Below are 24,093 nucleotides of genomic sequence, written 5' to 3'. Positions count from 1 at the left end.
GGAGGTGGTTAGGGAATGCTTCTGTCTCAGACATTCTGGAACATTCTATCCTAAAACCTAGTGACTTAAAACAACTACAGTCACTTATTTTGCCCACAAAGCTGCAATTTGGGCAGAATTCAACGTGGCCACCACGTCTGGGCTCCACATGGCATCATCTGGGGCAGCTTGACTGGGATGGGAGAGTACAGTTTTTTTTCTAAGGATATAAATTATGTACTAAACAATCCACCATTTCAAACTAAACAGCTGAGAGGTTTTTTGGTATATTCATAAGGTGGTACACCATCATCACTACCTAATTCCAGGACATTCTCATTTCCCGAAAAAGAAATCCCGTACTCATTGGCAGTCACTTCCCAATGCGTCCCTCTCCCCAGCCCCAGGCAATCACTACTCTACTCTGTGACCTCAGTGAAAGTAATCAATGAATGATGTATAATAAGAATAGACACGAACTGGGACAAACTTCAGGAGATGGTGAGGGACAGGGAGGTGTGGAATGCTTCAGTCCATGGTGTCGCAAAGAGTTGGACACAGCTGGGCGACTGAACAACAGCAAAAATAAGAAGAGAAAAGAGTTTTATTTGAGCTAACCTGAGGACCAGTCTGGAAGCCTGATTCCCAGATGACTCTGAGAACCTGCTCCAGAGCAGCATGGTTTCCAGGACAGTTTTGTATCATGTCAGAACAAAGACATTAAACAAGTCAGGGATACATTTCAAGGGAAAAAGAAACACATAAGTCAGCACTATACAGTGAGTCAGCATGACTTTGGCACCTGGGAAGGCAGTCTTATCATCAAAGGAGGACAAGCATTGGCATCCCAAGAAGAGAGGAATTTAATCTTTATTTTTAACATAGACATTCTTTTTCTTAAAATCACAAATAATGCTTTTGATTATTTAGCTTCTTACAGTACTCACATAACAGAAACTGACAAATCCATGTTGTTGTTTAGTTGCTAAGTCACGTCTGACTCTTTTGTGCCCCCTGGACTGTAGCCTGCCAGGCTCCTCTGTCCATGTGATTTCCCAGGCAAGAATACTGGAGTGGGTTGCCATTTCCTTCTCCATACCATGAACATTCTTTAGTTTTGGTCAACATGTCCTTTTCTCTAGTAATTAAAGCAGATGTACAAGGTATGTTTGATAGGCCACAAGCAGACTAAAAAGTTAACATAAAATTCAGGTTAACTCATAAATCAGGGGATTATGAATGACATATACACACTGCTGTATATAAAATAGATAACAGGTAAGGATCTACTGTATAGCACAGAGAACTCTACTCAATAACCTATATGGGAAAAGAATCTCCAAAAGAGGGGATATATGCATAACCCATTCTTTGCTATACACGTAAAATTAACACAGCATTGTAAATCAACTATACTGCAATAAAAATTAAAAAAAAGAAACTTCAAGTTGACATGTATAAACAAGAATGACTTCTGTATATGTCAATATATGACAGTTTCTCATCACTGTTTCTGTAGCTGTCCATAACTGGACATTTCATATAAATGGAAGAACCCACAACGTGGCCTCCGGTGTCTGGCTTCTGTCCCTGGATGCTGTCAAGGTTCTGGAGGATTCTCTTGAAGATGGCTGACTCACCTGGCCTGCTCGTTGGTGCTGGTTGACAGCTGGGAGTTTAGTGAAGGATCTGGGCTGGGGATCCTAGCTCCTCTCTGTCAGGGCCCTTTTGCTTCCTTATGGCATGACAACTGGGTTCTAAGAATGATCCCAAGAGAATCAGGCAGACTTTTCATGTTTTGTGACTCAATTTGAAAGTCACGTAGTGTCACTTTGATACTTGTCTTGTCACCACCAAAATCTTGGCTTTCTCTCCCCACCAAAGCCAAATAAAAACATTTGGAGACACAGTTTGGAGGAAATAGAAAGATGGCTTTGATCCTCAGCTGGCCAAGGAGAGAACACTGCAGGCTAGTGCCTCAAGAACTGTGCAGCACTCCATGGGGAATCTGAGGGGATCATATAGATGGGGCGCAGAGTCTGGGGTATGTGATAAGGAGCAAAGTAGGAAAGATCTTGCATTCTTCTTTTCGAATTGTTTCCAAACAGTAATAGCTGATGTCAGGTAACACAGTGACTGGATCTGGCAGTCCCATAGCCTGGTTATTATTTACATTTGTCTCTGGCTTATTGCACTGCAGCATTCATGTCTGAAATCCAAACAGCTACAAGGAGTGGTGTGCAAAGGGAGCTCGGAGGAGGTACAGGATGTAATTATCGTAGAGTTAAAGGGTAACAGGAGCAGGATGTATTACTAACTCATGCAGAGTTAGGGGGCTATAGGTGCAGGATGTAACTTACACAGTGGCAGGTTAGTTTGGGGAAAAGCAAACCCAGTTACAGACTACAGATTCAGTTCAGTTCAGTTCAGTCGCTCAGTCATGTCCAACTCTTTGCGACCCCATGGACTGCAGCACGCCAGGCCTCCTTGTCCATCACCAACTCCCAGAGTTTACTCAAACTTATGTCCATTGAGTCGGTGATGCCATCCAACCATCTCATCCTCTGTCGTCCCCTTCTCCTCCCACCTTCAATCTTTCCCAGCATCAGGGTCTTTTCCAACGAGTCAGTTCTTTGCATCAGGTAGCCAAAGTATTAGAGTAAAACTAGGGAGGCTTCCCCGGTGGATCAGTGGTAAAGAATCTGCCTGCCAATGCAGAGACATGGGTTCAGTCCCTGGTCCAGTAAGCTCCCACATGCCATGGAGCAACTAAGCCTGTGCACCACAACTGCTGAGTCCATGTGCCTAGAGCCTGTGCTCCGCAGCAAGAGAAACTACCACAACGAGAAGCCTACACCACAACAAAGAATAGCCCCTGCATGCTGCAAACTAGAGAAAGGCCCATGCAGCAGCGAAGACCCAGCACAGCCAAACATAAATGAATAAAAATTATTTTAAAGTAAAACTAGGGGTGACTTGCTCTTTCAGGCGCGTCTGTGCTTATTCTCTGGCCTAGTCACTGTTCCCTTTTTGCTGCTGGACTTGAGTTTCATTGGCCCTGCCTGGGTCACATGTCCATTCCTGAGCCATTCACTGAGGCAGGTGGGGGTATGTGGAATGTCCTAATTGGCCAGAACTGGGTCTTGAGTCCACCCCTGCGGCCCTACTGAAAGGGGCAGGTGGGGGAGTAAACTGTCCCCCAGTGGTCCTAATTGGATGTTGTTCTCAGGAAATGGAAAAACAAAACAAAACAAAACAACCCTCATTCCTCTTTGGTCCTTTTCACCGCAACAGTCTCAAGGCCACCTGGATTCAAGGGAAAGGAACACAGACCACACTTTTCAATGAGTGGATTGTTAAAGACACCTTGTAAGAAGAGTGTGTGCCGTGGAAGACGTGGACTGTGGCCATATTTGGATAATAACGGCCACAGCTTCCCTGAGGAAGTGTGACGTTTGAACTGAAAGCTGAAAGATAAGTAGGTGTTAACTAGGCACAGTGGTGGAATAGCATTCCAGGAACGTGGGATGGCATTTAGAAAGGCCCTGAGGTGGAGCACTGAGCACATTTGAGGAAGAGAAAGCAGATCCAAGTGACAGAGACAGAGAGAAGAGAGACACAAAGTGAATCTGAACGGGCTGATCATACAGGACTTTGTCCTGTGCTTTAAGTGATGCTGTTTCTGCTCAGCTTCCCTTGTCTATTCTTCCAGAAGAGATAGCATCCTAAAGTACCAACAGGGTACAGTTGACTCCCCCACCCGCCCCTTTCAGTAGGGCTGGAATGGTGGACTCAAGACCCAGTTCTGGCCAATGAGGACATTCTGCACACCCCCACCAGCCTCTGATTGGCTCAGGAATGGACATGTGACCCAGGCAGGGCCAATGAGACTCAAGTGCAAAGCATTCCTGGGGTGACTGGACAAGGGATGCACTCTGTTTCTGGGGTTGCTGGGTAGGATATAGCTGGAAGGGCCAGTGTCATCTTTGACTCTGAGTGAGAAGAACCTGATTAAGAATGACATTAAGAATGAATCAGCCAGTTTTATCAGCAAAATGGGTTTATCTGGGAAAAGCAAAAAACTGAACTTGAACTGTGAACTTCCAGATGTTCAAGATGGTTTTAGAAAAGGCAGAGGAACCCAGAGATCAAATTGCCAACATCCGCTGGATCATGGAAAAAGCAAGAGAGTTCCAGAAAAACATCTATTTCTGCTTTATTGACTATGCCAAAGCCTTTGACTGTGTGGATCACAATAAACTGTGGAAAATTCTGAAAGAGATGGGAATACCCTTCCTGGAATGCTCCAGTCTTTGTGACCCCATGAACCACAGCATGCCAGGCTTCCCTGTCCATCACCAACTCCCGGAGCTTGCTCAAACTCATGTCCACTGAGTCAGTGATGCCATCCAGCCATCTCACCCTCTGTCGTCCCCTTCTCCTCCTTTCTCAATCTTTCCCAGCATCAGGGTCTTTTCCAGTGAGTCAGTCAGCTCTTCGCATCAGGTGGCCAAAGTATTGGAGTTTCAGCTTCAACATCAATCCTTCCAGTGAACACCCAGGACTGATCTCCTTTAGGATGGACTGGTTGGATCTCCTTGCAGTCCAAGGGACTCTCAAGAGTCTTCTCCAACACCACAATTCAAAAGCATTGATTCTTCAGTGCTCAGCTTTCTTTATAGTCCAACTCTCACATCCACACATGACCACTGGAAAAACCATAGCCTTGACTAGACAGACCTTTGTTGGCAACGTAATGTCTCTGCTTTTTAATATGCCGTCTAGGTTGGTCATAAATTTCCTTCCAAGGAGCAAGCATCTTTTAATTTCATGACTGCAGTCACTATCTGCAATGATTTTGGAGCCCAAAATAATAAAGTCTGCCACTGTTTCCGTTGTTTCCCCATCTATTTGCCATGAAGTGATGGGACCGGATGCCATAATCTTTCGTTTTTGAGTGTTGAGCTTTAAGCCAACTTTTTCACTCTCCTCTTTCACTTTCATCAAGAGGCTCTTTAGTTCTTCTTCGCTTTCTTGCATTAGGGTGGTGTCATCTGCATATCTGAGGTTATTGATATTTCTCCCAGCAATCTTGATTCCAGTTTGTGCTTCATTCAGCCTGGCATTTTGCATATAAGTATACTTATATATACTTATATGTACTCTGCATGAGTTAAATAAGCAGAGTGACAATATAGAGCCTTGATGTACTCCTTTCCTGATTTGGAACCAGTCCATTCCCAGTTGTTACTGTTGCTTCTTGGCCTGCATACAGAGTTCTCAGGAGGCAGGTAAGGTGGTCTGGTATTCCCATCCCTTGAAGAATTTTCCACAGTTTGTGGAAACTGAAAACATTTTGTTGTGATCCACAACAAAGTCAAAGGCTTTGGTATAGTCAATAAAGCAGAAGTTTTAGTTTTCTTGTGAGCTATAGTTTTCTTTTGATCACTTTGGCTGCCTGTGGTATCAAGATAACACTGGCCTCATAGAATGAAATAGAACGTATCACCTTCTCTTCTATTTTTTGAAAGGTTTAATAGGATTGGTACTAATTTTCTTTTACTATGTATTTTCCAGTTATTTTCTTAGTGGTTTCCTTAGAGTTATAATTAACATTAATGTATAATTATATAGTTAGAATTGATACTGACTTAACTTTGAAGTGAAGTGAAAGTCACTGAGTTGTGTCCAACTCTGTGACCCCATGAACTATATGTCCATGGAATTCTCCAGGCCAGAATACTGGAGTGGGTAACCTTTCCCTTCTCCAGGGGATCTTCCCAACCTAGGGACTGAACCCAGGTCTCCCACATTGCAGGCAGATTCTTTAACAGCTGAGTCACCAGGGAAGTCCCAATGTAGCTTTAATATTCAGTTCAGTTCAGTTGCTCAGTCATGTCCAACTCTTCGCAACCCCATGAATCACAGCACGCTAGGCCTCCCTGTCCATCACAAACTCCCGGAGTTCACTCAGACTCACCTCCATCGAGTCAGTGATGCCATCCAGCCATCTCATCCTCTGTCCTCCCCTTCTCTTCCTGCCCCCAATCCCTCCCAGCATCAGAGTCTTTTACAATGACTCAACTCTTTGCATGAGGTGGTCAAAGTATTGGAGTTTCAGCTTTAGCATCATTCCTTCCAAAGAAATCCCAGGGCTGATCTCCTTCAGAATGGACTGGTTGGATCTCCTTGAAGTCCAAGGGACTCTCAAGAGTCTTCTCCAACATCACACTTCAAAAGCATCAATTCTTCAGTGCTCAGCTTTCTTCACAGTCCAACTCTCACATCCATACATGACCACAGGAAAAACCATAGCCTTGACTAGACGGACTTTTGTTGGCAAAGTAATGTCTCTGCTTTTGAATATGCTATCTAGGTTGGTCATAACTTTCCTTCCAAGGAGTAAGTGTCTTTTAATTTCATGGCTGCAGTCACCATCTGCAGTGATTTTGGAGCCCAGAAAAATAGTCTGACACTGTTTCCACTGTTTCCCCATCTATTTGCCATGAAGTGATGGGACCGGATGCCATGATCTTCATTTTCTGAATGTTGAGCTTTAAGCCAACTTTTTCACTTTCCTCTTTCACTTTCATCAAATGAGTTCCTCTTCACTTTCTGCCATACGGGTGGTGTCATCTGCATATCTGAGGTTATTGATATTTCTCCTGGCAATCTTGATTCCAGCTTGTGCTTCTTCCAGTCCAGTGTTTCTCATGATGTACTCTGCATAGAAGTTAAATAAGAAGGGTGACAATATACAGCCTTGACGAACTCCTTTTCCTATTTGGAACCAGTCTGTTGTTCCATGTCCAGTTCTAACTGTTGCTTCCTGACCTGCATACAAATTTCTCAAGAGGCAGGTCAGGGGGTCTGGTATTCCCATCTCCTGAAGAATTTTCCAGTTTGTTGTGATCCACACAGTCAAAGGCTTTGGCATAGTCAATAAAGCAGAAATAGATGTTTTTCTGGAACTCTCTTGCTTTTTCCATGATCCAGCGGATGTTGGCAATTTGATCTCTGGTTCCTCTGCCTTTTCTAAAACCAGCTTGAACATCCGGAAGTTCAAATTTTTACTTCTATATAGCCCCATTCTTTTCTTTATGTTCTTATTGGCACAAATTCCACCTTTTTTACTGTGTGCCCATGAATACAGATTTTTAATTATTATTTTGTGTTATTGTCTTTTAAATCACAGGAAAAAAGAGTAACAAGCTAAAATATGTTAATACTGACTTTTAAATTTACTTATGTAGTTAACCAGTTTTTTTTTTTTTAATGTAGATTTGAATTATTGTTTAGCGTCCTTCAGTTTCAGCTTGAAGAACTCTTTTCAGCATTTATTGCAGGTCAGATCTACCAGCAATAATCTCTCCCTTGTTTTGTTTTTTCTGGGAATGGCTTAATTTCTCCTTTACTTTTGAAGGATAGTTTTGCAGATTGTAGAATTATTGGCTGACTGTTTTTTTTTTTTTTCTTTCAGCACTTTCATATGTCATCCCACTGCCTTCTGGCCTCCATGGTTTCTGATAAGAAATCATTGCCTGACCTTAACTATCCTTTATATGTGATGAGTTTTTCCTCTCTTTCTGCTTTCAGGATTCTCTTTTTCTTAACAGTTTGATCTTAATGTGACTCAGTGTGAATCTCTTTGAGTTTATCCTATTTGAGTTTCATTGAGCTCCTTGAATGTTTAGATCTGCATTTTTCATCAGCTTTGGAAATGTTTGATCCATTATTTCTTCAATGTTTTTTCTGCCTCTTTTTCTGTCTCCTCTCCTTCTTAGACTCCCGTTATGTGTTTTTTGGTGCACTTGATGCTGTCTCAGAAGTCTCTTAGAGTCTGTTCACTTTCCTTCGTTTTTTTCCTACTAAGTAGGAAAAAATCTAAGTAATCTCAATTTATCCATGTCCAAATTTATCAATTCTTTCTTCTGCCTGTTCACATATGATTTTGAACCACTGTAGTGAGTTTTCATTTCAGTTATTAAACTTTTCAACTCCAGAATTTCTATTTGTTTGTTTCCTTTTAATAATTTCTATCTCTTTATTGACATAGTCTATTTGGTAAGATAGTGCTTTTATGGTTTCCTGTAGTTCTGTGAGCATATTTTAAATAGTTGACAAACTCTTTGTCTAGATATTTTGACTTTTTTTTTAATATAATTGGGTTTCATTTTGTTTCTCTGTTCAGGATTCAGTCAAGGCTATGTGTTGCATGACTTCTTCACCATTTTTTTTTTTTTTTTTTGGTTGTACCACTTGGCTTGTGGGATCTTAGTTCCCCCAAACAGGGATTAAACTCATGCCCCGCTGTGTGGAAGTGTGGAGTCTGAGGTGCCAGAGAATTCTCCTCCACCTTTTCAAAAAATTTTAAGACATTGCCAGGAGAACCCAGGTCAGATGTCTAATAGAATGTCCCATTTTCATTTTTCCTTCATAATTAGATCCAAGTTAAGCAGTTTTGATAAGATGATACATAGATAATGAACATGCACAGTCTTTCTAGGGCAATGATTTGAAGTGAATTGGATCCAAATATTTCTTATTGTGATGTCACTTTGCTCAATATTCAGATTTTCAGGAGAGAGAGTATAATTGGCCAGATTGGTTTGCCTGCTCACTCCTTGGCCAGAGAGGGGACACATTTTGATTGACAGTCTTATCAAGAGTATTCCCAGTGAGGAGTGAATAGCACAGCAAAAGAAAACTAACATTGTTGAAGCAGGGGGAATGGATGCTAAGTAGGAAAAAATAGCAAACATCCACTGTCCATCTGTCTTTCAGTGATCTCAGCCATTCACTTGACTCCTACTATTTGCTTTACCAGATTTCCAGAATGAAAGTGAAGTGAAGTCGCTCAGTCGTGTTCGACTCTTTGCGACCCTGTGGACTGTAGGCCACCAGGCTCCTCCATCCATGGGATTTCCCAGGCAAGAATACTGGAGTGGGTTGCCATTTCCTTCTCCAGGGGATCTTCCCAACCCAGGGATCAAACCCAGATCTCCCACATTGCAGGCAGACGCTTTAACCTCTGAACCACCATTTTCCAGAATGAAAGTTGACTTCTTTGTCCAATTCTAGACCATGTTTACAACCATCTGCTAAAAGCCTCTCCTTGCATGTTAACAACTTGCATGTTGTAAAGGCATCAAAACGTAATGCCTTCTTCACCTGGCCCTACTCCCATCCTGCAGAGGAGTTGAATTTATCAATAGCTCCATCACCATCCCAGCAACCAAAGACCAAATTCATGATTCACTGTGTCTAGTCTTGTGGTTTGTATTTTTATTGCATCTTTTAAATCCTTTCCCCCTTTCATTCCCACATGTATCATCCTAAACTATGCCCAAAGTGTTGCCTGGAATTACAAGTAATAAGGAATAAACAGCTTTTCAGGTTAAACAAATTCAGGGAGCACTAGGAGCTGCAAATTTATTTATCACAGAACTTCTCAGAGCCTTGAATAAGCCAATAAGTGATTTTCAAGGAATAGATATTCTTTTCTTACTGTTTGTTTTACAAAATAATTAAATTTATGGAAAAATTGCAATAGCACAATGAACTTCTCCATATCTGTTACCTAGATATACTGTTTTTGTTGTTTTTTTGGTCAAGTCATGCAGCATGCGGGACCTCAGTTCCTTTGACCAGGAATTGAGCCCGTGCCCCCTACATTGGAAGCATGGAGTCTTAACCACTGAGCGGCCAGGGAAGTCCCCCTGGATATATTCATTGTTGGCATTTTCTTACATTTTCTCCACTCTGTCTTCCTCAGTCTCTCTGTCAATCTCTCTCTCTCTCAAATACATATACATGTATATGTATATATGTATATTTATATACACACACACACACACGTCTATGCATATCTTCTCTCTATACATAACATACACATATACCCTTGGGACTTCCCTGGAGGCTCAGACAGTACAGAATCTGCCTGCAACGTAGGAGACTCAGGTTAGATCCCTGGGTCAGAAAGATCTTCTGGAAAAGGGAATGGCTACCCACTCCTGCGTTCTTACCTGGATAATTGCATAGACAAAGGAGCCTGGTGGGCTACAGTCCACGGGCTCACAGCCGGACATGACTGAGTGACTAACACTTTCACTTTCATATATCCTCAATATATATACTCTATATATTCTGTCAAATGGCTTAGCAGTAATAACACATAGAATTATATTATCTATATGTATATACATATATATTGCTGAGCTGTTTGAGAATAAGTTGCATACATTGTGCTCTTTTACAAGTAAACACTTCACTTTGTATTTCCTAAGAATAAAAACATCTCTTATTGTTTAGTAAATATCCTATTGATAAATACATATGATAAGACAATTCTTCTCTCTCACATCAGACAACAGCTATACAATTTGGAAAATGCTAGTTTACATTATTTCTATAGGTTTTTAACTTGCTGGTTCCCAAACCTGGTTGCATATCAACAGCATGATTATTACTGAACAGTCAACAATAAACTGAACAGTTTATTATATACAGATGTAAACATTTAAAATAAATGCACTCATTTAATCTTCATAGCAACTCTACATGATAGGCATTACCATCTCTAGTTTGTACATGAGAAAACTGGGTTACAGAGAGGTTGCCCAGGATATACAACTGGTAAGAAACAGAGCTGGCATTTAAAGCCAGACTATTTGATTCCAGGCTGATGAACCGATGCTTTTGAACTGTGGTGTTGGAGAAGACTCTTGAGAGTCCCTTGGACTGCAAGGAAATCAAACCAGTCAATCCTAAAGGAAATCAACCCTGAATATTCATTGGAAGGACTGATCCTGAAGCTTCAATACTTTGGCCACCTGATGAGAAGAGCTGACACATTAGAAAAGACCCTGATTCTGGGAAAGACTGAAGGCAGGAGGAGGAGCGGACAACAGAGGATGAGATGGTTGGACGGCATCTCTGACTCCATGGACATAAGTTTGAGCAGGCTCCAGGAGATGGTGAAGGACAGGGAAGCCTGGCGTACTACAGTCCACAGGGTTGCAAATAGTCAAACACAACTAAGTGACTCAAAAACAACACCATCTGATTCCAGAGTCCATCAGCCACATTGCTATGCTGCCCATAAAGTGGATGTTAGGACCAGTTTTGTTGAAAACACCATTCCAGTTCAGTTCAGTTCAGTTCAGTCACTCAGTCGTGTCTGACTCTTTGCGACCCCATGAACCGCAGCATGCCAGGCCTCCCTGTCCATCACCAACTCTTGGAGTCCACCTAAACCCATGTCCATCGAGTCAGTGATGCCATCCAACCATTTCATCCTATGTCATCCCCTTCTCCTCCTGCCCTCAATCTTTCCCAGCATCAGGGTCTTTTCCAATGAGTCCGCTCTTCACATCAGGTGGCCAAAGTATTGGAGTTTCAGCTTCAACATCAATCCTTCCAATGAACACCCAGGACTGATCTCCTTTAGGATGGACTGGTTGGATCTTCTTGCAGTCCAAGGGACTCTCGAGAGTCTTCTCCAACACCACAGTTCAAAAGCATCAATTCTTCTGCAGTCAGCTTTCTTTATAGTCCAACTCTCACATCCATACATGACCACTGGAAAAACCATAGCCTTGACTTTTGTTGAAAACACCATTCCAGAGCCCACCATTCCAGATCAGCTGACTCAGACTGTCCAAGAATCTCTAATACACTTCTCACAATGATTTTGTTTGGCAGACAGATTACCTACTCTCGCTGGTAGTAAACTTCTTATCTCCATCCCCTTCAAATTCCAATAGCCAGATGAATATGCACAAGATACATCTTCATCTGTTGCTTGTGAGTTAAGGAAATAGTCATTCAACAGCGTGATTAAGAACTAGGACTTAGAAGTTGGTTCTTGGTTTCCATCTTGGCTCTGTCCTTAACCAGCTCCACGGTTTGGAGCATCAGTTTCCTCACCTGGGCAGTGAGGGTTGGATCAGAAGAGAAGGTATGGCCAACTCTCAGGAAGGGACCTGTGGCAGTTGAGAATTGCAGTTATTATTATTGGTGGTGGTGGTATGTTTCAAACCTCTCAGCCACAAATGGGCAAATCATCAACCTATCTTTGTCTCTGTTTCCTCACCTATAGAGCTGGGCTATTGATATGCTGTCTTCTAGGATAGTGGTGGGCATTCAATGGAGGATTAAATGTTCAGGATGCTGCCAGGCACATAGTGAGTATGCAGTGAATGTTAGTTCAGATCAGATCAGATCAGATCAGTCGCTCAGTCATGTCCAACTCTTCGCGACCCCATGAATCGCAGCATGCCAGGCCTCCCTGTCCATCACCAACTCCCGGAGTTCACTCAGACTCACATCCATCGAGTCAGTGATGCCATCCAGCCATCTCATCCTCTGTCGTCCCCTTCTCCTCTTGCCCCCAATCCCTCCCAGCATCAGGGTCTTTTCCAATGACTCAACTCTTTGCATGAGGTGGCCAAAGTACTGGAGTTTCAGCTTTAGCATCATTCCTTCCAAAGAAATCCCAGGGCTGATCTCCTTCAGAATGGACTGGTTGGATCTCCTTGCAGTCCAAGGGACTCTCAAGAGTCTTCTCCAACACCACAGTTCAAAAGCATCAATGCTTTGGTGCTCAGCCTTCTTCACAGTCCAACTCTCACATCCATACATGACCACTGGAAAAACCATAGCCTTGACTAGACGAACCTTTGTTGGCAAAGTAATGTCTCTGCTTTTGAATATGCTATCTAGGTTGGTCATAACTTTCCTTCCAAGGAGTAAGCATCTTTTAATTTCATGGCTGCAGTCACCATCTGCAGTGATTTTGGAGCCCAGAAAAATAAAGTCTGACACTGTTTCCACTGTTCCCCCATCTATTTGCCATGAAGTGATGGGACCAGACGCCATGATCTTTGTTTTCTGAATGTTGAGCATTAAGCCAACTTTTTCACTCTCCTCTTTCACTTTCATCAGGAGGCTTTTGAGTTCCTCTTCACTTTCTGCCTAAGGGTGGTGTCATCTGCATATCTGAGGTTATTGATATTTCTCCCGGCAATCTTGATTCCAGCTTGTGCTTCTTCCAGTCCAGCATTTCTCATGATGTACTCTGCATATAAGTTAAACAAACAGGGTGGCAATATAGAGCCTTGACGTACTCCTTTTCCTATTGGAACCAGTCTGTTGTTCCATGTCCAGTTCTAACTGTTGCTTCCTGACATGCATACAGATTTCTCAAGAGGCAGATCAGGTGGTCTGGTATTCCCATCTCTTTCAGAATTTTCCACAGTTTATTGTGATCCACACAGTCAAAGGCTTTGGCATAGTCAATAAAGCAGAAATAGATGTTTTTCTGGAACTCTCTTGCTTTTTCCATGATCCAGCGGATGTTGGCAATTTGATCTCTGGTTCCTCTGCCTTTTCTAAAACCAGCTTGAACATCTGGAAGTTCATGGTTCACGTATTGCTGAAGCCTCGCTTGGAGAATTTTGAGCATTACTTTACTAGCGTGTGAGATGAGTGCAATTGTGCGGTAGTTTGAGCATTCTTTGGCATTGCCTTTCTTTGGGATTGGAATGAAAACTGACCTCTTCCAGTCCTGTGGCCACTGCTGAGTTTTCCAAATTTGCTGGCATATTGAGTGCAGCACTTTCACAGCATCATCTTTCAGGATTTGGAATAGCTCAACTGGAATTTTATCACCTCCACTGGCTTTGTTCGTAGTGATGCTTTCTAAGGCCCACTTGACTTCACATTCCAGGATGTCTGGCTCTAGGTCAGTAGTTAGTACTATTATTTATCCTTTTCTTTATCACTGTGCTCTGGACAGAAAGAACTACTTAGAACAACTTGAATATGCTTCATTGTAGGCTGCTTCCCTGTGTTCTTCTTTGCTGTGCCCTCTGCCTGGGACACCATCCCCCTTTCTTCTGTGTCATAACCCTAACTGCGTTTCCTCTTGTCCCATCAGCAGTGTTTTTGGTGCCAAGGAAGCCTTTTCTTATCCCCTCATTGGGTCTTTATTGACCTCAGAGGGGCACTTATAGAAATCTATTTGTCTCGTCTCCCCTTAAAGGAGCCGCTTTCTCTATTTCAGGTAACCCTTAAACCAGAGCAGACTCCTTTATCTATTAGCCTAAAAAGGCCAGAGCCATTTTTAGAAGGCTCCAGAGGGATTTCCATGATGGTCCAGTGGTTTAGACTCTGGACTCTCAGTACAGGGGGCTCAGGGTTTGATCCCTGATCAGAGAACTAGATCCCACAGGCTGCAACTAAAGATCCTGTGTGCCACAATTAAAACCCAGTGCAATCAAATAAATAAATATTTAAAAAAAAAAAAGAAAAAAAGAAGGCACTAGATAAGGTCTGCTCAGAATCAGGGAGAGCAAGCCACAGATCACTTTGATACCTCCCATCTGTCTGTTGCCGAAACTCAGAAGAAATGAGCTGATATGCACCAACTCCTGTGGTTTAAGGAGTTTCTTCTGAGTCACCCCCGGTCTAGGGAGAAATCTTACCACACCAATGGCTTCATCATTGCCTAATGGGGGCCCTTTGGGGCTTTATCATGGACAAGGGAGTTGGGAAGCCTCCTCCGCACAGTGAAACTGATGGAAAGAAACACAGTGGACAGGTGGATTGCTACAAAGGCAGGTAGGCAAACAAGACACACGGCAGGAACCCTCTCTTGGATGAGATGTTTCAGCTTCTTTCTGGGGAGGCAGATAAAACAGTCACCAGAGCCCAAGCCCTCCCACTCTTCATTTGCAAAATTTTAGGCATCTTCCTTAGGTAAGCTTTTTGTGAGCTCTTGTTAAATTTGTGGACTGAAATAAACAATAGCTACTGTCCCTCTGGATGGATGGATGCCAGGCCCTTCAAAGATGTTCTCCCACTGACTCTGCCAAGTGACAGGTATCCCATCAAGCTTCCAGCATTACTCTAATGTCACCTTCTCAGTGAGGCCTACCTGGAACACCTACTTAAAGTTGCACCCCACCTCCATCCCACATACCTACGTTCTCAACATAACCCTCACCACCTTCTAACATGCAGTTTGACTTACTTATTAAATAGGTCTGATTATTGTCTGGCATTCCTCCCACACTCCACAAGGGGGACCATCACAGGGTGGGTAGGGGGTCTTTGTCACGCAGGCTTATTTTGGGATCTCTTAGGGCTTACAACTGGGCTTCCCTGGTAGCTCAGCTGGTAAAGAATCCACCTGCAATGCAGGAGACTGTGTTTGATCCCTGAGTTAGCAAGATCCCCTGGAGGAGGGCATGGCAACCCACTCCAGTATTCTTGCCTGGAGAATCCCATGGACAGAGGAGCCTGGAGGGCTACAGTCCATGGGGTTGCAAAGAGTTGGACATGCCTGGGCGACTAAGCACAGCATAGCACAGGGCTTACAACAGAGACCGAATCATTAATGCAATGTATGATCCATGAATCATCATTCATTTTTTTAAACTTTTTTTAAAAAATTGTGTAGTTTTTTTAATTGAAGTGTAGTTGATTTACTATATTTACTATAGTTGTGCTCGTTTCAGGTGTATAGCATTAAATGCAATTGTATGATCCATGAATCATTTATTGTCATTCACTTATTTTTTTAATTAAAAAAATTGTGTATTTCTTATTGAAGTATAGTTGATTTACAATGTTGTTAGTTTCAGGTGTATAGCACACACACACACACACACACACACACACACACATACACACACATATAATCATTTGTTTAACCAGTCTATTTCCTTTTTGTTACAACATTACTTCTTTTTAAAATTTTATTTATTTATTTTTGGCTGTGTTGGGTCTTTGTTACTTCCAGCAAGCTTTCTCTAGTTGCAGCAGGTGAGTGCTACTCTTCATTACAGCACACGGGCTTCTCACTGTGGTGGCTTCTCTTGTTGCAGAGCATGGACTCTAGGCACTCAGGCTCAGTAGCTGTGGCACACAGGCTTAGTTGCTCCGAGGCATGTGGAATCTTCCTGGACCAGGGATAGAATCTGTCTGTCCCCTACATTGGCAGGCGGATTCTTCTCCACTGTGCCACCAGGGAAGTCCCAACCAGTCTTTTTTTGATAGACATTTAGGCTGTTGTCAACCTTGTGCTATTATAAACACACTGTGGTGAACACCCTTGAGCAAATATCTTTGTATATATTTGTGCATTTACGTCATGGCATAGATTCTTCCATGTAGTATTGCTACATAAAAGGTCTGAACAGTCTCGGTGTTGACAGATGTTGTCAATACCTCTTCTGAAAAGACTGCTTCCTTTTATACTCCCTCTATTAGTGCATGAGAGGCCTCAGTAAGGATTGGCCAAGCTTGGGTAGGAGTGGGGAAGATGCCAACTCACCTACTCTTGCTAAAGCTCTAATATCTGCAAATGTAGAGTCTAAAAGTTCATCTTGCTCTCCTCCAGCTCCCTTCCCAAGGCAGTAATCCTCTCCAATGCAGCCTTGTTTTGAATTCTTTCCTTGTCAGGGACAGGGGTCAAACTTCCCTTCTGTGGTTTTCAGGATAAATCGCTACTGACAGGTGACTGGATGGAAATCTGCTTTCTTGCAACCATACCCCACCGATCCCGGCTCCATTCTCAGGAGCCACAAAAACAGAGCTAATCCTTTTCCCACGTGACAGCCTTTCAAATATTTGGAGACTGTATTAAATCTCCTCTAAGTCTTCTCCTCCCTGGGTAAATCGCCCCAGCTCCAGCCAGGCACACCCCCTGGATGTGACAATGTTGATCTGGGGACCCTTTAGGTAGTGGCCAAGTGTGAAAGCTTTTGGGTTCCCCAAGCTCGAGTTCAAATCCCTGTTCCCACACTTTCCAGCTGTCTGACCTCGGCCAAGTCACTTCTCAGACTTCAGTTTCCTCCCTTGAATAAACTGCATAACAATAATGACCCCCTTGTAAGGTTGCTCCATTCCTCCATTAAAAAATTTTTTTTAAAAAGCTAAAACTATATTTTATGATGGAATTGGTATACAGACAAATATAATAAAGGCAGGGTTATATTTATTTTTCTTCCGATTTTAAAACAAGGAAAACGTTTTCCTGAGGCCATCAATGTATCCTGGCCTTTGGCACTGTGCCTTCTTCGGATGGGTACATGGGCTCTGGTCACTGGGGGGAGTGAACAAGAGAAAGCTGGCCAAGTATATAAAGTTCTTAGCACAGGGCTTGGATCTTTGCAACTTAATAAATGGTGAGGGACAGAGAGGCCTGGCGTGCTGCAGGCCATGGGGTTGCAAAAGAGTCAGACATGGCTGGGCGACCGAACAACAACAAATGATGACCACAAATTTAAAAAAAGAAAAGGACTGAGCGGAGAACAGAGTGTGGCGCTGGAGGGGGCTTCCCCCACAGACCTCTTCATCAGCGCCTGTGGGTTTGCAGACTCAGCTTCTTCCGAACACAAGTAACACAGCCACTTGTGTTCAAAAGCGGCCCTGTGCTTTCTTACCTTGCCTGCTAGAGTCTCAGGAGAGAGTTTGTCAAAAAAGATGCAGAGTCTGTGACATTTGTCTTAAGAAAAGTGGTATCTTGGTCTGCAGATACTGCTCTAACAAAATATCACAGCCTGGGTGGCTTACAAACAGCAGAAATTGACTTCTCACAGTGTAGGAGGCTGGGAAGTTCAAGATCAAGGTGCCGGCATGGTCATGCTCTGGTAGGGGTCCTCTTCCTGGTTCATAGGTAGCACAGTCTCACTGCGTCCTCACATGGGGGAAGGGGCAAGGGAGCTCTCTGGGGCCTTGCTTAATCTTTTTTGTTTTAATTTTTGTTTTGGCCAAGCTGTGTGGAATGTGGGATCTTAGTTCCCCATCCAGGGATCAAACTGCTGTCCTCTGCAGTGGAAGCTCAGAGTCTTAACTACTCGACTGCCAGGGAAATTCCAAAGCTAAGCTTTTGTGTGTGTGTGTGTGGGGGGGGGGGGGGGGGAGGGGGGGAGGGGTCTCTTTTATAAAGGCATTAACTTCATGAGGGCTCCATCCTCATGACTTAATCATTTCCCAAATGCCCCACCTCCTAATACTACCACACTGGGGATTCAAGTTTCAGCATATGAATTTAGGGAGGGGTTCTCCAGCAAGAGGAAATACACATTCTTCAAAAAAGGGTAAAAAAAAAAAAAAAAATCCATGGAGTAGTAGAAGATATTTGAAATATATGTAAATGGCAACATATTTGTGCCTAGACTGAATAGAGCTCCTTCAAATCATTAAGAAAAGTACAGTTGGTAGAAAATAGCAAGAGGCTTTAAGATACTCTTGCAAAAAGGAGGAAGTCAACATGGGTAATAAGTGGTGGGGGGCTGGGGGAGTGCTCAGCCTCATTTCTAATCACGGAAATGCAAATTGAAACCACAGTGAGATACCACCATAAATCCTACATGTAGCACTGTTTCTGGATGCATGTTATGTTTTACCATTAGCATGTTTTTAAAAATGTGTACATCACAAGGTAAAAAATACTGCAAACAGATAGGTAAAAAGTCTTTCTACCACTGGACCTCCAGACCCCACCCTCCAAATACCTCCTATGACTAGTGGCTGGTGAGGCCTGTCAGAGAGTCTGCTTGCAGTAGCATCTATGAATAAACAGCCACCTTTCACTGGATAGTTAGTGCCATAAATTTGTTTTGTTTTGGCCACGCCATGCAGCATGCGGAATCTTAGTACCTCGACCAAGGACTGAACCCATGCCCCTGCAGGGGAAGCTCCGAGTCTGAACCACTGGGCTGCCATGATCAAACCCTTGGAAGCAGAACCAGTGAGTCCTTACCATTCAAAATGTCAACCTAAACTGCAACATAAAGCAAAAGATCAAACCCTCAATTAGGGTTTGATCAGGGAAGCAGAACCAGTGAGTCCTTACCATTCATAACAAGGGATTTATTACTGGGATTAAATCTTATAAATTGTGGAAGCTGGAGGAGAATTCAATGCGCCTATAGTTTTTGGAGATCAGCAAGGCCAGCAGTCGGGGGAGCGGGGGTGAAGTTAGACACAAATTGGAAAGAACAAAGACAAACCACAAGCCATATCTGTTTCTGACATTGTCTTTTTATTACAGCCATTCTGATGTGTATAATGTGGTAGCTTCCCTGGTAGCTCACCTGGTAAAGAATCCACCTGCAATGCAGGAGACCCGGGTTTGATTCCTGGGTTGGGAAGATCCATGGAGAAGGGAAAGGCTGCCCACTCTAGTATTCTGGCCTGGAGAATTTCATGGACTGTATCATCCATGGGGTTGCAAAGAGTCAGACATGACTTTCACTTTCACTTTTCACATTATGATTTGCTGAACTATTTTAAATTAAGTTACAGAGATCATGACATTTCACCTTAAACTCTCCAGTATACCACTCTGAAAAATGGTCACTAGTCAGTTCTGAGAAGTTTTTTGCGGGGAGCTGCGTTGGGTCTTTGGAGAAGGCAATGGCACCCCACCCCAGTACTCTTGCCTGGAAAATCCCATGGACAGAGGAGCCTGGTGGGCTGCAGTCCACGGGGTCGCTAAGAGTCGGACACGACTGAGCGACTTCACTTTCACTTTTCACTTTCATGCATTGGAGAAGGAAATGGCAACCCACTCCAGTGTTCTTGCCTGGAGAATCCCAGGGACAGAGGAGCCTGGTGGGCTGCCGTCTATGGGGTCGCACAGAGTCGGACACAACTGAAAGGACTTAGCAGCAGCAGCAGCAGCGTTGGGTCTTAGTTGCGGCATGTGGGATCTAGTCCCTGACTAAGGATAAACCTGGGCCACCTGCATTGGGAGCTCAGAGTCTTAACCACTGGACCACCAGCAAAGTCCCAAAGCTTTTTTTAATTCTTATTTTCTTGATAATTTCCTCCCCTTTGTTTTCTCAATTTTATTTTTCTCAAAAATATTTTTTATTTTATTTGGATATGGGATCTTCTGCTGTGGTCATCTAATATTCTTTATTTCTTTTTCTCTCTGGAAGACGTCCTCAATTTTTTCCTTCTTCTTGTTTCATTGAGTATTTTTTACTTCTTATTTTCTTGATTTTCCAAGAGCTTTCTGTTGTTTGTTGTTGTTCCCTTAATATTAAAAGATATCTTGTTCTTTACAACTTAAGTTTATACAGTGCTGTATATCAATTATATTACAGTAATACCAGAAGTAATAATAACTATATTTTAATTCCCCCCCCCAAAAAAAGATAGAACTATTCTGGGAATGCTATACCACCTATCATCTCTTTAAGATGTTTATGGCAGCTTTTTAGAAGTTTACTTTATTCTTCTCATTGTCACTGTTTCTTCAAATCTGCTTTTCCTGATTGTTTGGGAGTTGTCTTTTATAATCAAAGCTTTTCTTAGACGGTTGGAGTCTTTGGCTGTCCATATTTCAGTGAGGCACTGAAAGCTTCTGCAAAGCTCTGCTGTGAAGAGAAGTTTGTAGACTGATAAGCTCTATTGTAGGGGCTTCCCTGGTGGCTCAGATGGTAAAGAATCTGCCTGCAGTGCGGGAGACTGAGTTTGATCCCTGGGTCAGGAAGATACCCTGGAGAAGGGAATGGCTACTCACTCCAGTATTCTTGCCTGGAGAATCCGATGGATAGAGGAACCTAGTAGGCTACAGTCTATGGGGTTGCAAAGAGTCAGACACGACTGAGCAACACACACACACACACACTGACACACACACCGACACACACACACTGACACACACACAAGTTCTGTTGTAAGTAGATGAGAGAGATCCAGCCACATCATTGGAGAGCTCCAAATATCAGTGTCTGTAGGTCTTTCTTTTTGGCTACTCAGCTTCCCAGAGAGGAGTTCTGCAATATCCTCCTTGAAGGCTTGGCAGTCATTGGTGTTGCTCAGTAAATATTGACATATATACACTATCATGTGTTATTAAAATAGTGGGAGCCTGTGTTATAGGTAAGGGAACTCAGTCTGGTGCTCTGTGATTACCTCTAGGTGGGATGGGGTGGGGGGTGGCAGGGAGGTCCAAGTGGGAGGGGATATATGTATACATATAGCTGATTCACTTCATTGTACAGCAGAAACTAACACAACATTGTAAAGCAACTTAAAAAATACAAAAAAATATTTCTGTCTCTCTCCTTCCAACTGCACCCAGTATGTGAGGTTGGACTGTACCATGTCAGTATCTATAACCAATGTGCTATGAGTGAAAATAATGTATGTCCCAGCAGTGAACAATCTGAGAAAAGAATTAAGACAATGATTTCATTTGCAAGAGCATTAAAAAAAATACTTAGAAATAATTTAACTAAGCAGGTTTAGAATTATACACTGGAAACTATGAAACATTGCTAAAAAAATTAAAGAAGACCTAAATAAACTGAAAGACATCTCATGTCCATGGATTGGAAGACTTAATATTCATAAGATGGTAATGCTACCCAACAGAATCCACAGATTCAATGTAACCCCTATGGTCATCCCAATGAACATTTTTTTGCATAAGTGAAAAACCCAATCCTCAAATTCACAGGGAATTGCAAAGGACACTGAATAGCAACAAACAAGCAAAATTTGTAACAGAAGAACAAAGAGGAGGAACTCTTCTTGATTTTTAAAACACCACAAACCTACAGTAATCAAAACCATGTGGTCCTGACACAAGGATAGACATATACACCAATTGAATAGAGCTGAGAATCTGGATATAAACCCATACATATATGGCCAACGGATTTTTGGCAAGGATTCCAAGACCATTCATTGAGGGAAAGAACAGACTTTACAACAAATAGTCCTGGGACAAATGGATATGCATGTGAAAAGATTGGAGTTGGATGCTTATCTCACACCATATACAAACATTAACCCAAAATTGATCAATGACCTAAAGATAAGAGCTGCAACTATAAAATTCTTAGAAGAAAACATAGGGGTGAATCCTTATGATTTTGGATTTGCTAATGGATTCTTAGTTATGACACCAAAAACATTAGCAGCGAGAGAAAAACAGACAAATTGGACTTCATCAAATTAAAAACTTTTGTGCGTCAAAAGACATCGTCAAGAAAGTGAGAAGACAACCTATAAAATGGGAGAAAATATTTACAAATCCTTTATCCGATAAAGGTCTAGTATCCAGCTTCAGTCGTGTCCGACTCTATTCGACCCCATAGATGGCAGCCCACCAGGCTCCCCCATCCCTGGGATTCTCCAGGCAAGAATACTGGAGTGGGTTGCCATTTCCTTTTCCAGACCATATAAAGAACACTTAAAACTCAGCAACAAAAATGCAGACAACCCAACTAAAACATAGACAAAGAATTTGATTAGACATTCCTCCAAAGCATAGCTATAAATGGCCAACAAGCACATAACAAAATGCTCAACATCATTAGTCATTGAGGAAAATACAAATATACCCAATAGGATAGCTACGATTAAAAAAAAAAAAAATCCAGAAACCAAAGAGGCTATGGGATTTCCCTGGTGGCTCAGATGGTAAAGAATCTGCCTGCAATGCAGGTGACCTGGGTTGGATTTGTGGACTGGGAAGATCCAGGAAATGGGAATGACTACCCACTCCAGTATTCTTGCCTAGAGAATTCCATGGACCAAGGAGACTGGGGGACTGCAGTCCATGGGGTTGCATAGAGTTGGACACGTTGGAGCCACTAACACACACACACACAATGAAGCTATGGAGAAATTAGAACCTTCAAACATTTCTGGTAGGAATGTAAAGTGTTTTAGCTTTTATGGAAAACAGTGGTTCCCTAGAAAGTTAAACATAGAGTTACCATGTTGTTCACAGTTACGTATTGCTGAAGCCTGGCTTGGAGAATTTTTGAGCATTATTTTACTAGCGTGTGAGATGAGTGCAATTGTGCGGTAGTTTGAGCATTCTTTGGCATTGCCTTTCTTTGGGATTGGAATGAAAACTGACCGCTTCCAGTCCTCGGCCACTGCTGAGTTTTCCAAATTTGCTGGCATATTGAGTGCAGCACTTTCACAGCATCATCTTTCAGGATTTGAAACAGCTCAACTGGAATTCCGTCACTTCTACTAGCTTTGTTCGTAGTGATGCTTTCTAAGGCCCACTTGACTTCACATTCCAGGATGTCTGGCTCTAGGTCAGTGATCACACCATCGTGATTATCTGGGTCATGAAGATCTTTTTTGTACAGTTCTTCTGTGTATTTTTGCCACCTCTCCTTAATATCTTCTGCTTCTGTTAGGTCCATACCATTTTTGTCCTTTATTGAGCCCATCTTTGCATGAAATGTTCCCTTGGTATCTCGAATTTTCTTGAAGAGATCTCTAGTCTTTCCCATTCTGTTGTTTTCCTCTATTTCTTTGCACTGATCACTGAGGAAGGCTTTCTTATCTCTCCTATTTTGGGGGGTTCCAAAGTCACTGCAGATGGTGATTGCAGCCATGAAATTAAAATACGCTTACTCCTTGGAAGGAAAGTTATGACCAACCTAGATAGCATATTAAAAAGCAGAGATATTACTTTGCCAACAAAGGTCCATCTAGTCAAGGCTATGGTTTTTCCAGTGGTCATGTATGGATGTGAGAGTTGGACTGTGAAGAAAGCTGAGTGCTGAAGAATTGATGCTTTTGAACTGTGGTGTTGGAGAAGACTCTTGTGAGTCCCTTGGACTGCAAGGAGATCCAACCAGTCCATCCTAAAGGAGATCAGTCCTGGGTGTTCATTGGAAGGACTGATGCTGAGGCTGAAACTCCAGTACTTTGGCCACCTCATGTGAAGAGTTGACTCATTGGAAAAAACTCTGATGCCAGGAGGGATTGGGGGCAGGAGGAGAAGGGGATAACAGAGGATGAGATGGTTGGATGGCATCACTGACTCGATGCACATGAGTTTGGGTGAATTCCAGGAGTTGGTGATGGACAGGGAGGCCTGGTGTGCTGCGATTCATGGGGTCGCAGAGTCGGACATGACTGAGCGATTGAACTGAACTGAACGGAACCATGTTGTTCAGTCACTAAGTTGTACATGACTCTGTGACCCCATGGACTACAGCACAACTGGCTTACCCTGTCCTCCACTATCTCCCAGAATTTGCTCAGGTTCATGTCCATGTAACCATAAGCAATTCCATTCCTGGGTATATACCTAAAATATTTGAAAATAGGTAT

General features: G+C 42.7%; 1 pseudogene; it reads right to left on the bottom strand.

Moving 5' to 3' along the window:
• The window catches only part of LOC113883385, a 39,439-nt pseudogene that overhangs the window by 659 nt on the left and 14,687 nt on the right, over positions 1–24,093 (bottom strand).

This window comes from Bos indicus x Bos taurus, chromosome 25, assembly GCF_003369695.1.
Source record: "Bos indicus x Bos taurus breed Angus x Brahman F1 hybrid chromosome 25, Bos_hybrid_MaternalHap_v2.0, whole genome shotgun sequence".
Classification (NCBI taxonomy): Eukaryota; Metazoa; Chordata; class Mammalia; order Artiodactyla; family Bovidae; genus Bos; species Bos indicus x Bos taurus.
Note: the sequence above shows the minus strand (reverse complement) of the source record. Positions and strands in the feature narration are given on the sequence as shown.